The 12,823-nt window shown below is 52.9% G+C and overlaps 1 protein-coding gene across 1 annotated transcript in view; it reads right to left on the bottom strand.

The window, feature by feature from the left end:
- Nucleotides 1-11,319, bottom strand: part of CASZ1 (castor zinc finger 1) — a 153,170-nt gene extending 141,851 nt beyond the window's left edge. Inside the window, exon 1 of the mRNA XM_069544750.1 lies at nucleotides 11,257-11,319. The gene's annotated coding sequence lies outside the window, so the exon portion shown is untranslated. The remainder of the gene's footprint in view (nucleotides 1-11,256) is intronic.
- Nucleotides 11,320-12,823: the final 1,504 nt, after the last annotated feature.

Genomic DNA, 12,823 nt, shown 5'->3' with positions numbered 1-12,823 from the left:
TCTATTTCTTTTTCCTCCCTCCTTCCTTCTCTCCCTCTGTCCCTATCTTTTTCTCCCTCCCTCCCTCCCCTCCTTTCTTTCTTTCTTAGAAAAAAGCATCAATTTAATTAGATAAATCCTCAGAGCACGTGGCCTGGAGTTCGTCATGGAAATTAACCTGCTCCCAGATCTCAGATAGTGAAACAAGAACCGCGGTGTTTTGGCATAGCACAGTGAAATGGGAGAGGCCGATGGAGTTTCATACACTTCATCTTCCATAAGTGCCCCTCGACCCTCCAGCGCTCCCCACGTCACAGCCCCCATGCCCTTGCCTCCTTAGGTCACTGCTGCGGGGCCTCCTCTGTTTCTGGTCTGGGGCATGGGGAGTGCTCCCCCCAACCCCGGCTCCAGGCAGGATCATTGAAGGGGCCCGGGCGGAGGGGTGGGGGAGGGAACCTTGGCTCCACCCACATCATGCCCGTGCCCTAGCTCCCCTGACTAGGCCCTCTTGCACCCTAGCCAGCTTCAGGTTATCCAGGGGCCCACCTTAGGCTTGGCCAGGGGCTGGCCTGTCAATCACCTGATCCTGAGCCCACGGTCCCTACTGTACGCTGCTAGCTGGGCGAAGCCCGGTCCATGAAAGGGTACTGGACGTCAATCCTTAGCGCGCAGTAGCTATGATCTCCTCTCACCTAATTCTCACAAGGTAGGAATTCCAACTCCCATTTTACAGACGTGGAAACAAAGAATTAGAGGAATTCATCCGCCCAGCTGACAAAAACACAGTTCACACGGGGCTCAGCCCAACTCCAACAGCAGCTTTTGACCCTCTGCCAGCCACACGTCTCCACCACAGCAGAGGCTCTGCACACGCGCAGACCCCCGGGGCCCCTCTGGCACTCAGCATTTGGCTCCTGGGCCGCGAGAACACAGACAGAGGCCACTGGCACCCGGAGTGAGTTCCCAGGGTCTGCCGCTCATCCAACGGCCTGGCCTCCCATGTCCAACGGCTACTGTGATGGACCTCCCCCCATCCCACCCGCTCAGCTCCAGGAACGGTCAGTCTGACAACAACAGAAAAGAGAGACCAATGACCCCTCCCGGACTAGGGGCATCTAACTCTGAAAGTGGGCACAGTCTTACTTCTCATGCCCTTCTGATTCATCACCAAAAAATATAAGGAGGACTCCAAGGCAGTCCATAGATAAAACACAAAATTCAGAATTTTCAACTGATCCCATAGTAACCCACTCCTAGCAGGGCCTCTGCCCCCAGATACATAGACAGCTACCTCCCCTTACCCTCACATCTACTCCCTGGTGCGCAGCAAATACCTGCATACTCACCCTGACGTGGGTCTAGAATACGCAGGCCTGTTCTAAACACTTCATGCATTTTAGCTTATCTAACCCTCACATCAACCCCACAAAGTAGGGATTGTTACCCCCATTTTACAAATGAGAAACCTGAGGCACAGGCTAATTAAGTAAGCAATATAAGGGCACGATTTTGGGCCCCTGCTAGCGTGCTCCAGAATGCATCCTTTACAGTACACACAGCTCCTCAATGAATCCATGTATCCACACAGTTAAGCACACCACACATCTGGAATGGGCTTCCCTACACTGCCTGAAAAGCAACACCACCCCTCAATTCATCCCCAAGCTCACAGTGATTTCGATGACTTGTTTTGGGGGACTTAATATTGTTTTTGAGATTCATCCAGATTGATACATTTAACTGTTCAGTTTCTTTCATTCTTTTTTTATTAGTTGTTTATTTTATAAAAACTGAATTACACAACTTATCTACCCTCCCCCTCAAAAAAAGAACCATATCACAACCTGATACAGAAATGAAAGCCCAGCACCACACAATATCCAGGCTCGAGGCTTTCTGGAATGGCATTCACATGGGTCCCCTTTGAGACTAATACCATGTTATATAAAACTGGCTCCCCTGACATTATGGGCACCCTGCACTTGACAACACAACCATGATAAATTCTTCATTACGCTTAATTATTTCAAAGGACTTTCACAGCTACAAGTCCAGCTGACAATCAGGGGAACCCTGTAAGGGCAAGAGTGTCAGAGGCCGTTTGATAAGAGAGGAAACTGAGGCTCAGAGAGGTCAAATGACTTGCCCAAGGCCACACAGTGATTTACTACAGAATCAAAACTGGAATGGGGTCTCCTGATGCCTGCAACTAGACCTCAGCAGAGCTCTGGACCACCCAAGACTTACCTTGTCCCCTCATCCCAGATCAGGGGTGCTGGGGCTTGGCCCATGGTCCAGCCCCACCCCCCCACCCCCCCCAACCAAGGATCAGATTTCCCTGAAATTCCCAAAGGAGCCTCCGGGACTAGTGGGCCCGGAAATGGCCCTCACATAGCGAGCTGCACAGCTGAGCTCCCCGGGGGTGAGGGGAGCGGGTGGAGCTGGAGACGCTGGCACAGCCCCCGTGGGTACTCTGCCAGCAATTAGTGCTGGGGAAGGGTGCCAGCCTGGCAGAGCTAATTCCCCCACCCCGTCTTCTCATTTACACACACACACACACACACACACACACACACACATGCTTACCCACCCCGAGACCAGCAGCAGAGAGGCAGTGCAGCTTCCTTTCGGTAAATCTCGTCAGCAAGGCACACGCAGGGCATGCAATTTGGTCATTACTGCTTTTAAACCACAGAAAAGCAGAATCCACCCGCCATTAACCCGTCCTGCTCCCCTCCGGGCTTCACACCAGCTCAGTCATCAGCCTTCAGCTCTAACTCCCACGCACCCCCTTTTGCATGCTCCCCAGAAGTTGCTTTCCAAAAGAAACAGTTTTAAACACACACACACACACACACACACACAAAACCTGACTATAGTAAGTCAAACCTGAATTGTGTCTTTCTGCCCACCTCTGTCTCCAGAGAAAACAATCCATGGTTCTGATGTCACCTTGGCTAAGACCCTTCCTCAAACACCCTAGGAATCCTGGACAATGCCAGTTGGATGAGGGGTAGGCAGCCTTTGGCCTGGAGGAGGAAAACTACCTAAGCAGGTGTGGCTCTTCAGATGGGAGCCTGAGTATTGGCCCCCATCCACCTGCGGGGGCCTGGTGTCACAGCTTGACATGGCTCTGCTCTCCAGGTACTGAGGCCAGCAGGGGTGGGAGTGGCCATGAGAACTGCCCTCCTCACTGCCCGCTTCCGCCCTACAGTCCCGGTGCATTAGAAAGAAGCCCACCAGAGCTAGGGACCCTAGAGGGTCCTTAGTTGGCTTTACAAGACCTGTGAAATCCTTCAAAGTATAAGCAGTATTTGTGCTGATGAAATTTTTTATTAAGAATATTCTCAAACGGGTGCACATGAACTCAAAAGAGGAAGAAGCCAAGACACAGCCCACCACCAGCCTCACCATCGGCAGTGCCTCAGGCCCAAGTGGCAGAGAACACAGGGCTGGGCTCCAACTGGCCCTCCTGTAAGTGACCTGACCGGCGGCCTTCCTCCCATGGGAGCTGCCCCTGGCCTCCTCCTCGCCTCGCCTGGAAGCTGCTCACTGGGATTGCCGGCCCTGGGAGCTGTGCCATGCCCCCTGGGCCTGTGCCCACTGGCCCTCCCGCCTGTCAGCCAGGGCTGCCCGCAGACCCAGCAGAGGACAGGCACAGCGGAGCCCACCATCCTGGAGAAGAGAGGAAGCCCGTGGCGGCGGCTCGTCTTGGAAAACCTCGCAGATGCTCTAAGCCACCTAGTGTCCGGAGCTGAGCTCTGGCAGTGGCTCTCTCTCCCGCCTCCCAGAGCGGACAATGCACGGGAGCCAGAGCAGGAGCCCCTGGCCTTCTCCAGGAACCTGAGGCCCGGGAGTGGCAGGGGCCTCGCTGCCTGGGGAGATAGTGCCCAGGAAGCTGAAAAGGCCCTAAGCCCACAGCAGGGCTGACCCCGGGAAGATGTTCCCAACACCCCTGCTCCTTGTCCCAGCCAGTCACCGTCTCCTGGAGATCCCCAGGGTCATCTTGGACAACTGTCTCCTTTGGGTTCCTCCAGGTATCCCCCACCCCAGCCTCCAGGCCCCTGCAGAGTCCCCCAGACTCTGGGCCTGCCACTCCCCCAGGGCTGCTCGGGCCCCTCCCACCCCCTCCTCTGCTCTCTCTTTTCTCTGTGTCCTCAAGACTCCTCTCACCTTGAGAAGTGTTAGGATTACCCAGCATTTACACTCAATGCTCTCCTTTATTCCTTAAGACTTATTAAGAATGATAATGAGTTTCGAAGGAGCCACACGTCTCCCTCTCTCTCTCTCTTCTCCATCCTTCCCTCTCTCTCTCTCTCCCCCCCCCCCCGCCCCCATCCCCCTCTGCTCTCTTTCTCTACGTGTCTTTTCTACCAAAGACACACAGGACAAATCCAGACCAAAAGGGAAAAAAAAATTCCAACAATATGGAACAAGGGCACTTGAGGATTTATATTCAACAAATCCCTCTCTCTTCTTCCCTCTCTCTAGTTGTTCTCAATTATTCAGATTAAAAACACACACACACACAATTCCCCCTTCCCTTCCTACTGTCCAGGCCACCCCTCACTGTGCTGGACTTTGAACAGGGGGAGCAGGAGAAGGGCCTAGCTTGCCTGCACTCCCTTCTTAACGTGCAGCTTTTAAACGGTTGATTAATTTTTGCAGAATTTATGACGGGCTTTAGCATCCCCCCCACCCCAACACCATGGCCTCCGAACCACAGCAACTTAACTTGGTGAACTTGAGGGGAGCAGAGACAAGGGTGCCCCCCTTTCCAGTGGTCTCCCATGGCTGGAACCACGGGCTGCCTGGCGACAGAAGGAAGATGCATCGTTGATGCCAAAGGCCAAGCAGGAGACAGACCCGATCACAAAGCGGCGTGGCACCCACAGGGGAGATCACCAGACAGCCAGAAGCCAGCCACAGCTAACTTTTGGCCATGTGGGACTTTTAAATTCCAAAATAAGGAGGCCAGCAGAAAGTGGGCAGAGGGGAAACAAAGCTCCCTCAAAACTGACAAGGATGCCCACGTTCCTGCCCACCCGGACACATCACGCATCCAGGCAGAGGGACCGGCCTTATCGGTCTGCCGGGCTGCCCTTCAGAGAAAGGGAAGAACAGATCCTAATGAAATTACGGTTTTTAAAATGTCTATAAATTAAATCTCTCTCTCTCTCTCTCTGTGAATCTCCCCCTGCACTCCCTCCTCTACAAGGCTTATTTGCCTCTCCTCCGTTTCCTCTGCTCGTGTCTGTTTTTCTGATATAGACATCAAGAGGTTACGGGCTCAATTACAACTCCGCTGGAGTCTCAGCATCAGACTTGCCTGGCCTTCTCTTCTCCTCTTCAGAAACCAGATCCCAAATAAATCTCTCTTCTGCTTTTTATTTTTATTGTGAATGCCAAAAGCCTCAAGATTCATTCAGTTGACTCACAGCCTTTTTTAACTTACTTCAGATGGGGGAACTATCCTTTTTAATTGTGTCCAAGTAGAAGTATAACATAAATGCTTTTCTCTTTATCTCATTCCCTTTTCTTAAGGACACACACAAACCCTTGGCTATATGTGAAATTTCAAAAAGAGGGGCAACAGCATATAAATGTGCCTAATTAGTGTCTGTCTATTTCGGGGGCTGCTGGAGAATATCAGCTGGACACTTAGTATATTTCTAAAGTTATGGGGTGACACCACAAAGCTTCTTATTAGCAAAAGGTCCATTTGAAAAAGGTGGAACATAAATGGGGATTTCCTTTTTTTTTTTTTTTAAAGAAAACGTTGCTTCTACCCTCCCCGATACTGTTACTAGCTATGGAAAGGAGATGTGCTGTTTCTATCATTTTACATCCTCAAAAGCTGCCCCCTCAAAAAAGGAAAAAAAAGTTTTAAAATCCAAGTCATAGTCAATCACCATAGCTGTCGATCCCTGAGATGCAGAAACTAGCTTCAAGTTGTAAGTAGGTCCAAGGGATAAAAAAGAAAAATAACCCCCCGCTATTATTCTGGAAATACTAACCAGAGGGGATTCCAAAAGGTACTTTTCCAGGAAAAAGCAGTGGAGACAAAGACTGGAGAAAGCTGAAGTTCAAGGTGAATCAAAAACAAAAACTTTGTCTTTCCAATTAACCAGACTAGGAAAAGGGGGCGGGGGTGAGGGGGGCCTACACATTACTACCAACTCATTAATTCTTTCCTGTAAACAATGTAATTAAATTCTGCTAAATACAGGAGAAATACTCATTTTGAAGTGCCTCCCCCCAGCTCAAAAGCAAATTCCTTTAGGTTACTCCCCCCATGCCAAGACTTCCCCTGCTGTACAACCTCCAGATGAATTTCCAACCCAGGCGTGGACTGCACTGCTCTCGGCTGCAAGAATGACAGCCTCATATGTCTGAAAGCTGACACTTTAGCTTTTAAAAGAAATGGAGGAAAATAAGCTGTTGACTTCTTGGTTAAAGTATCTTCTTGTTCTAACTCATGTTCTTATGTCACTGGGCTAAAAAAGAGAGCGAGAGAAAGAGAGAGAGAGAAGAGAGATATGACTTTCCTTGAATGATCTGTTTAACCTAAGCCAGAGGAAAAAAAAGAAAGTCATTAATTACTTATGTGAGCTATTGCTTCAGAAAGACAATAAACCTGCCCGGTCGCCATGGATATGACATATTTGCTCTGAAAACAACACAATAATTAGCAAAGGGGAAAGATACAAGGAGAATATGCAAACTCGTGAGTTTAAAGCCACAGTGCTCTTTTCTACCCGTAAGCCTGTTCTGTTTGCAATCCAAATCAAACAAATTTTTAAAATACAGCAAAGAGGGAAATAACAGGAATGACTCCTCTCTCCTCTGAGCTAAGAAGCAACAACCACTCCACCCTCTTCCAAAATAAAATAATATAAAAGAGAACCAGGATGGTAGGAGGAGGAAAAAAAAAAAGTATTGCCTCTGTTTTATTTCCTATAGCAGGGGTGGAGTCTGAGGTTTGTTTTTTCTTCTTTTTTTAAAAAGTGTGCTCTTATTTAGCATTGGACCTTCTGGCCAGATATAAATTTATTTATAAAGCCAAATGCCCTGTGTGCGGCTCAACTCTCCCCAAAGTAAGTGGAGATATCAAGGAGTGGAGGTGGGGGGCTCAAGTTGAAAAAGCAAAACAGTATACTCTGAAAGCATCAGCTCCAGAGAGGGACATTCACTCCCCTCACCTTCAAGAAGATGGAACCCAGGCCTTACTTTAATATTAAAAATGCATTAAATGGTTTTACCTACAACTTAGTCCCAGAGGATCATTAGGAAATGCAATCGCTTTGTATCATATCTGTCAGCATGATAAATATCTGAGTTCAGAGTGGTTTGCAATTCTTCAGAGTATCACAAACCAAGATAATTTTTTTCTGCCTTACTTTCTTAATTCACTGCACCCACTCCCTTCAAAGTCACAAGTCCACAGAAAAATACCTGAGGAGAGGAGAAGAGGAAAGGGAGGGGAAAGTTGATATGCTTTCACACACCAGATGGAGGTTACTGATATTCTCCTAAAAAGTAGAAAAATGAAGACTTTAAAATATTTGGGTATTTTTTTTAAGTACTCCATTAAGTTTGACTAAAAACTCCTTCCCCCCTCTTCCCAGAGGCTAGTTTTCCAAAAACAGATGGTCAGGATCTAAATGAGAAGCAAATATACCTCAACCCCCACAGGCAGAGAAATCTAACTTTGAACTTCTTTTTAAATTAAAAAAAAGTGTGTGTGGGGGGGGCAAGATAAACTATTAATAAGTATTAAAAAATTAGCTGAGCTACAAGTTTTGTTTTTCTTATTAAAAAATTCTTTAAACACAAGGAGAGCAGATATATAGGAGAGGTTCACATTTGACTGACTTCCTTTTTTTTTAACAATAGTGTTGTGTGTGTTTTTTTTTTTTTAAGATTGGATTCTTTGATCTTGAAAGAATTTTGCTCTTATATTATGGGGGAGAAGAGGGTGGTGGTGAAATGATCTGTTTTAAATGATGATGCAACTTAGGGATCAAAGCCTTGGCTTTCTTCTAGCCATAATAAGCAGTACTTGCCACAAAGCGTGAGTCTCCGGGCTCCTCTCCTTCGTAAGAAGGAAATAAAATGCACTGAGACTCAGAGAAAGACGCGAAGTGTCTGCAAGGTGCAAAGTCTAAAAAACAAAACAAAAAAGGCAGGGGGGCGGAAAAGGAGGGAGGCACTGCCCCTTTAAACGTTTTAGTGCCTATGGAGTTTGATTTCTGAAAGAGATCAGTTTAACATCTCCATAGAAACCAGCAACAGATTATCATCAACAGAATAAATAACTAGTCTAATAAATTAAACAGGAGGCATAAGATCGCTGGAAACCTGATTACTGAAGTTCAACAATATTCCCCATAAACTCTCGTTAACCGCCTCTAAGGTGGCTAACAAGATGGGGGTGGTGGTGTCAATCTCTCCACTTCGCCGGATTCCGGGGAGAGAGACGGTGGCCGCTGCTGGGAAGGGAAAAGTTTCCCACCTTGCCCTGGAGAGAGTCTCAGAGCTCCAGTGAGGTGAAAGCCAGAATGCCGAAGTTTGGGAAGTGGGAAAGCGGCTGGGCGTCAGCGGAGGCAGTGCGAATCGCCGGAGATGGCGCGGGACGCGACGCCGGCCCGGGACGCACAGCCTCGCCGCCACCAGGGCGCAAACCCGGAGCTTTGCGCTCGGGCGCCGAATGGCCCAGCGCCCCCTCTGGGCACGTGGAGCGCAGCCCGGGCGCAGCCCCCGGGGACCAACTACCCCCCTCACCACGCCCGGCGCAGCTGCTCCTGCTCAGCCCGGACAGCTCCCTTTAGGACGGCGACGTGTGTGTGCGTGTGTGTGTGCGCGTGTGGTGTGTGTGTGTGTGTGTGCGCGCGCTCGCGCCGTGGGGTGGGCGGGGGGGTGGCGCACCAATTTGCCCTGCGATCCGTTTTCCAGTCCCCTCGCGCGCTTTCATCGCGCGTCTGTACCAGCTTAGGGGCGCCCTAAATTTACCAACTTTACCCTCCGACTACCCTGGCCTTTTTCCCCTCGCCGTCCCCATCTCTAAGTGTACGTACGGGATGTTGGCGGGACAACCACACACTATAAGGGTCGTGGCCTCAGACTCCGCCGGGGCAGCGACGCATAACCCAGAGTCACCCCTTGGTCCAGCCGGGTTTGGGGGAGCTCCAGGCTCGTTGGAGGGGTGTTGTTGCTGCTTCGCTGGTGGACAAGTCATACACACCGTACATACGCTGGCACCCTCCCCAGCGTGACTGGAAGGAGGTCCTCGCCGCACCCAGGGCCCACTTCCCAAGCTGAGGCTGGTCAGGAGGAACTTGTGTGGAAGGGTGAAGCGGCCCCCTGACTCCCTCGGCACTCCTTTCCTCCCCCAACTCCGGACCCGGGTCGAAGACTGCTTGGATGAAGAATCTGCGCCCACCCCCTGGAGAAAAATCTATTATTATTATCTTAATCTACGCCCCCAAAGTGTCCCTCCCGCCGTGATTGACGGCGCATACACCTGTTCCCCTCGCCGAGGAGCTTCCAACGCTGGGGACAGACATTCACCCCAAAGCTCTGCAGCGGCCCAGAACCTGCCCGCCGCCCTCGCCCAGCCAGCCCCCGCCCGCCGCCCCAGTGCACCCCTGCCTCGTACCTTGCCACCCCATCGGCTGCCCCCTCCCCTCCCAGGCCCGGCTCCCCAGCCCGCCCGCTCCCGGCCGCGCTGGCTTCGGAAAGAGAGAAAGAACAGAAAGCAAAACTTCCTGGCGGCCGACGGCCATCAGCTGCACATTCTGCAAATGCCACCGAGTAAAAATAAACCGGCCGCCGCTCCGCCCGGCCGGCTCACCCTGAGCGCACGACTCAGCCCCCTGCCCCGGGACTGTTGGTCCGGCCGGATCCCCCATTCCGGTGCGCCCCCTGGAGCCCCGCTCCCCGACACTCCTCCGCCAGCCATCGCGCGCTCCTTTGCCCTGAAACTCGACCCCAAGTGGCCAGGCGGCCCGGCCCTCTTCCCTTGGGTGCCCCCCTGTATTCCCACAAGCTACCATTCTCGGTCTTCCTCCTGGTGCCTATTTCAGCCGTGCGCCCCTGGATTCAGGGCTCCCCTTCCCCAACTGTTGAGCCCCGAGGTCACTCTCAGCCCACTTTAGGGGGTACAGACCCCACCAGACCCTCGCCCACCTCGGCCGAGCTCCCTACGAGTGCACGGCTCCACTCGCCCACCGGCCCGCCAGCCCAGCGTCCCAAGTCCCCGGACGCAACTTCTCTCCCAGCGCACAGGACAACCGCGGCAACTCCCCCGAACTTTTCCCGGGACCCAGGCGGGCTCCGGCCGACAGTCACACGGCCCTAAGCCGGGGCCCCGGCTCCCTGTGCCCAGCCATGCCAGACCTGCACCCGGGGAGGCTGGGGTGGGGGTGGGGTGAGTGAGGAGCGCCACTTGCCTCGCCCGGAGCAGCGCACTTGAGACAAACTTCCCAGGCACAAATGAAAACGGGGGCGCCGTTCCCCCCAGCCAAGCAACCTCTCGGCTTCGTTTTCCAACCAGGAGGCACCCCTTGGCACCCCACAGTGAACACTGCCTACCTCTGCCGGTAGCATTTACACCCCAGGATTGGGGCACAAGAGTCGGTTGGAGGGGCTCCCCACCCACCCCTTCCCTTGAACAAAGTCTTGCAAAGTCACCCCAGGCGCCCCTCACCCCTGCCTTCCTCTCTGCCCCGGAGAGCGCACGAACCCCTGCAACTCGGGGGGCTGGGGGGAGCGTAGGGGGAAGGAGTGATTACCGGGTATTCGCGAGCACCTGCCCCCCCCCCCCGAGCCCGCACCGCGGGGGGCGCCCCCACCCTATTTGCAAAGTCCTGCACTCGCGCCTGGCGCCTCCCCCTCTTCTCCGCTACCCCGCCGCCCCCTCGGTTGGAGTAAGTGACCCCATGAGCAGCAGCCCTCTCCTTCCCCGGAATCGCGCGCTGGGCATTCCCTGGCCGCGGCGGGCGACGCGCCGCCCTGCGCCCGGGTGCCAGCCCTCCGTGTCCCCTGCCTCCCGCACGGCCGGAGTTGGGTGGCAGCCGCCGCGCGCAGGCTGGCTGGCTGGCTGGCTGGCTGGCTCTCTCGATCGCTCGCTCGCTCGCCCGCTCCCGGCTGCAAGCGGCAGCCCCGGGGGTGGGGGACTGCACCCTGACAGGGGGCGAGGCGGAGAAGCACCCCGGGAAGGCCGCGGAGCTGAGGGGGTCAAGGGGGGCGCGGCGGAGGGAGCGCCGAGTCTCTTACCTGCACTTGGGGCGGCTTTGGGTGACTTTCCAAGTCCGGGGGAAAAATGTGTGTGTGTTTGGGATGGAGCGCCGCGGGCGCGCATGCGCTGCCCAAAGTTGCCGGATCCCGGATTTTTCGCTCCCAGTCTCCGCTCTCGCCCGCTGTGATTATGGAATTCTCCGCGGCCGAGCGGGCGAGTGGGTAGCATGCAAAACCCGGGCCGGATCGCGGGGCCGGGCTCCGCTCCACCCTCACACCCCAAGACCTTCCCCTCCCGGTTTCTTCCCACCCACCGCCCCGGCTGAGCTCTGCTGGCGCGCGCGGTTAGACCCGGCCTGCGGAGCAGCATGTGAGCGCAAGTCTCCCTTTTGCGGCTGGAGAAGCCTTTTCCATCCCAGACTGAGTGGAGTAGAGGCCGGGGGACAAGAGAGGAGGGACGGGAGTAGGTTACTTTCCACCTGTTCTGAACCTTGCGAGCCACTGTGCTTCCCACTTTTCCACTGAAGAACTAGCTCTTTTCTGCAAGTCAGGATGTTAGAATTGCTGAACCCAAAAGGATGTGATGTTCTCACTGCTTGATACCTGCTTTGCACTTATTCTTTGCCAGGGAGTTTTTCATTCAGTCCATTGTCCAAGAAATAAATCCCTAAGTGAACAAGATAGGTCGTGAAAAATGAACCTGGGGCCCGGGGCGAAGGGCGGGAGAGAGTTGCAGATAATGTACATTAAAACAAATGAATAATATTATTTCAGGGAGTGAAAGGATCTTGAGGAAAATAAAGCAGTAAGATAAAGAGTATCTTGGGAGGCTAATTTCCCCTGCCCAGGCAATAAAGAAGGCCTCTTTGAGGGGAAACCTTCATACTCCATTGGAGATCAACCCCCCTTTTGTCCCTTTTGTCCCTTTGCCCAGCTTGCCCACCTCCCAGGTGGTTTGAGGTGGCCACACCAGGCTGAGTCTAGAAGGAGGAAGTGCTACCTGCTGGTCAACACCTTTGTGGCTGCGTAGACTTCAAGGCATCATCTGCAAGGGGAGGCAGGTATTCCAACTTTTGATTTGGGCTCATTCTACTCCTAGAACAGTGTAAATACGTGGTAGGCAGCTCGGACTTTGGGGTCAGACCTCAGTCACTCACCAGCCGGGCGACCTTGAGTAAGATATTTGACCCCTCTGTGCCTCAGTTTCCTCAACAGTAAAATGGGGATAATAATAGTACTATTGCCAGGGCAGGTTGAGAGGCTAAAATGAGTTAATGCAGGAAAAGTGACTCGGCCAAGGCAGGGATCGATCAATGCCAGTAATTGTCATTGCTCCCTGGACATCCAGTGTTCCCTCTCCTTCTTATTTCTTCCTGTCCTTTCTCCCTCCCTTCTCCTCGTCTGTCCTTTCTTCTCCCACAACAGTCCTGCACTCAGTCATTTATTCAGCAGGCATTTGCTGAGCCCCAGTGAAGAGTGCATCCTTCCCAAGGCCAGGGAGATAAAAATGAACTAAGAGGCTTTGCCTCTGAGGAACTGACTGAGGAGCTTGCTTGTCTCTCCTCTCCCTCTTTTCCCACTATAAGGCTCAACTGCTCCCCTCCAC

This window comes from Ovis canadensis, chromosome 12 (genome assembly GCF_042477335.2).
Source record: "Ovis canadensis isolate MfBH-ARS-UI-01 breed Bighorn chromosome 12, ARS-UI_OviCan_v2, whole genome shotgun sequence".
NCBI classification, from domain to species: Eukaryota; Metazoa; Chordata; class Mammalia; order Artiodactyla; family Bovidae; genus Ovis; species Ovis canadensis.
This window is presented reverse-complemented; position numbering and strand designations above follow the sequence as displayed.